Consider the following 4,369-nt stretch of genomic DNA (forward strand, 5'->3'; position numbering starts at 1 on the left):
GTCGAGAGTGGATGATTATGGGCTTCTATGAAGTTACTGACAATCCAATTAGGTCCGGCCTGTTTCATGATAAATGCAATATTCGACTTACAACCTGTTCTAACCGTGCCACGTGCTCTTTCCCTTGATACATGATCAACTTTTGCATGTTTATTCCACCGCATTAGATCTATATGACCCTCTTTAAAGCAAATAAATTGTTTCCACGTCACTTCATTTGTTATCTTATTTTTCTTGCTTGTATTTATCCTTGAACTAAATCCAGCTTCTCGTGCATATTGATTATAGAACGAATATGCCTCCTCTAGTGATGAGAATTCCATGCCAATTTTTGGCTTTCTATCATCTGCAACTTGGGGAATGAATTCTTGATCATCAACTGTATTTTTTTCCATTTCTGAAGCTCCTCACATTACATTTGACAGTATATAAGTAGATAAATAAAAAAAAAATATAAGTTATTTTTTATAAAGTCAAATTTGCAAACAATTTAATAGAGAAAACACCTAAATTGAATAAGAAGAAATAAATAACCCCTACAAAACTAGATAAGTCCCTAAAGATGTCCTCTAAGTTAAACACAACACTCTCATTTTTCAACTATTTTGTTATTTTTATTATTATATTTCTGCTATTCTGTTCGTTTCTAACTGATTGATATCAATTAACAATATGTCCATAATGATTTTTTCCCTTATTTTTAATACTAGTTTTCTATTAGCAATCATGTTGAATCGTTTAAGACTTGGTATAGGGATTGCAAAGCTAAACTAGTTGGTTTATTGACAACTGTCTAAGGGTAAACTAATTGTTGAACTCCCAATGCATGAGCAATTTATCTATCTCTGTTGCATTGAAAACTAGATAAGTCCTTAAAGATATACTCTAAGTTAAACACAGTGCTCTCGTTTTTCAACTATGAGAAGTCAAATTAGGTCAAATCAATATCGAACTAACATAAAGGCATAAATAACTAGATATTTTAGTGTACCGTCGAGGAGAACAAATGAAAGGGCGTGAGGTGCGGTAAACCCTAGCTTCAGCTTGCCGAGCAAGTAACAACAGATAGGAAACCCCAGCTGTTCCGCGACGAAGGAGGAAGGCGCCTGTGGGTTATCCTCTTCGCCGGGTGCGTCGCGATGAAGGAGGAAGGGGCGGAAACCCTAGCTTCGGGCGCGGCGGAGAAGAATTGCGAGGGGCACGACGAGGGAAGGCACCTGTGGATTTTCGTTGCGGTGGGTGCATCGCGACGAATGTGGAAGGAGGACTCTTCAACGAAGGAGGAAGGAGGAAGGAGTACGTTTCGACAGGTGTGTTGCGATGAAGGACGCGGCGAGTCGGACTGTAGAACAAAGGGAGGCGCAATGCCGCGATGGCATCGGTCGCGAGCAGGCCTTGTGAGGGAGGGAAGTGGAGGGCGGCGGAGTCTCCTGCTCTCTCGACGTAAGGCCACGAGCAGAACCCAAAGTAGAGGGCGACGGAGGTGAGAAGGAAGGCGAGGGGAAGATTTGTGCGCGTTAGAAATTAGGGCTAGGATAAAAAATTGACGGGGAAAAAAAAGTTGACGCGGAAACTCCACGGTGGCAGGTCCGCAGCGTTCCGCAGGGGAACGATTCTGTATATATATATACGATTTTGATATACTACGCGACGCACACAGTGCGCGACTGTGCGCGTCGCGCAGTATATCATGATTTTTTATTTTGATTAAAAAAATAAATAAAATATATTAATTTTGATTAATAAATAAATAAAATATATTTTTTACGATTTTTTTGGTAGGGTTCAGGCATCCTAATTGGGATATAATTTTTCAGTTAATTTTTTTTTTAGATTTTACTTCTAAGGTTTAGATTTTCCAATTGGATTATAATATTTAGTTAAAAAAATTAAAAACGAAATAAATTTAAGTATTTACGGAGTATTGTAATATGTTAAGGGGATATTGTAACGTATTAGCTATTTATATAAAGAAATATTATTTTTTTAATTCAAAATGTCTGTGTTTTGTTATTTTATAAAATTTTGAATTAAAAAAATAATTATTTTTGTTTAAGATTTTATTTCTAGGATTTAGATTTCGAATTGGATTATAATTTTTAAGCTAATTTTCTTTTTAAAGATTTTACCTTTAGGATTCAGACTTCCAAATTGGATTATAGTGTTTAGTTAAAAGAAAATTTAAAAATAAAATAAATTTAAGTATTTAGTGAATATTGTAATGTGTTTAGGGGATATATCTATATATTAAAATTTTTAAGGAAATATTGAATTTTTTAAATTCTAAATATTAAAAAAATAATAATTAAAAAAAAGAAAATTGATATTGTGCGCGACACGCACAGTCGCGCACAATATCAAAACTATATATATATATAGTTTTGATCTCCTGCGCGACGCGCACAGTGCACGACTGTGCGCGTCGCGCAGAGATCAATTAATAGTTTTTTTAAAAAATTTTTAATTTTTTTATATTTTAAATTAAAAAAATTAACATTTCCTTATATAAATTTTTAATACATTAATATATCCCCTCAACATATTACAATACTCAATAAATACTTAAATTAATTTTATTTTATTTTATTTTTAAAACTAAACACTATAACCTAATTGGGAAGCCTGAACCCTAGAGGTAAAATCTAAAAAAAAAAAATAGCTTTGGTACTATAACTCAAAGCCTGAACCCCTGAGGTAAAATCTAAAAAAAAAAATAGCTTTGATACTATAACCCAAAGCCTGAACCCTAAATAACTTTGATACTATAACCCAAAGTCTGAACCCTAAAGTAAAATCTAAAAAAAATAGCTTTGACACTATAACCCAAAACCTGAACCCTAGAAATAAAATCTTAAAAAAATTAATTATTTTTTTAATTCAAAATTACAAAAAAATAACAAAACACAGACATTTTAATTAAAAATAATAATATTTCTTTATATAAGTAGCTAATATGTTACGATATCCCCTTAACATATTACAATACTCTATAAATACTTAAATTTATTTTATTTTATTTTATTTTTAAAACTAAATACTATAATTCAATTGGAAAATCTAAACCCTAGAGGTAAAATCTTAAAAAAAAATAACTAAAAAATTATATCCCAATTAAGATGCCTGAACCCTACTAATAAAATCATAAAAAATATATTTTATTTATTTTTTTAATCAAAATTAATATATTTTATTTATTTTTTTAATCAAAATTAAAAAAATCATGATCTACTGCGCAACGCGCACGCACTGTGCACGTCGCGCAGTATATCAAAATCGTGTGTATATATATATATATATATATATATATATATATTTCACTAGCAGGAAACTTCAGATTCTTCTATCCTTTACTAAATTTTTGAAGGCTTTGATAACTCGGTGAAGGAAAAGAACTGTAAAATTTTCCTCGGACATTTTGAATGTATTTTATTTGCTATTGCGAAATGACATTTGTGCTGTATCAGTGTAGGTAGGCATCTGATAACGCATTGATAACTTGTATGCCATGATGTCACTGCTGAGAATTTCTTAGTGAGACAAACTTCTAAGTTTTGGAGCTTCTTATGCCCTTATGAGAAGTATTAATGAATTTTGAAATCATTGTTTGTAGAAAAACATACTAAGAGATTGTTCAGTTATTTGTTCTCAAGGCATAGGAGCTAACACTAATGGTTAGCTTACATGGATGGATCAATATGAGTGTGAAGGGGAGGAAAGGAGTAAGACATGAGGATGAGAACATTTTATGAAGTTTTTTCTTCTTTTGATCCCTCTTCCACCTATTCATCCACTAAAGTATCCCTGTGCTTTGTATTTGGATCCACCTATTCTTCTTTTGATCAAAGTCATTCCTTGTGCTTTGTATTTGGATTTATCCAAGGTATCCCATTGTGGCAAATGGTGATACGCTCACCCCCCAGCAGGATTCTTTGGATCGCACTTTGTGGTCAGGGGATGGACCACAAAAGTTTATTGGTTGATATGAATGGACTCCACATGTTTAGCAGATGGGATCCTTGCAAATCAACCAATCAGTGTAGTCGTGGATCTGCTCTCCGCTCACCCCAGACGTGCCTCCACTCCTGCCTTAAGGCATTTGGAAGGGAGATAAATCACGGTGACCAAAGAACGTCTCTTTAGATGGAAAGATTTTATTCCCGAGTGGATTGTCCCCTAGGGATTCGATCCTTGCTCTCTTGTGGCAATCTATCACCCAAGTGCCAACTCGACTATACCTGTGGGGGTTTTATCCAAGGTATCCTAGGTGATATTTCAGGTAGTGGTCAATGACAATGTTCCTTTCATTTCTGTGTATTCATCAGTTATGCTAGTGGCTACTATAATTGCTCGAATATTTCAACTTGGTGGT

The sequence above is a fragment of the Zingiber officinale genome, chromosome 8A, assembly GCF_018446385.1.
Source record: "Zingiber officinale cultivar Zhangliang chromosome 8A, Zo_v1.1, whole genome shotgun sequence".
Taxonomy (NCBI): domain Eukaryota; kingdom Viridiplantae; phylum Streptophyta; class Magnoliopsida; order Zingiberales; family Zingiberaceae; genus Zingiber; species Zingiber officinale.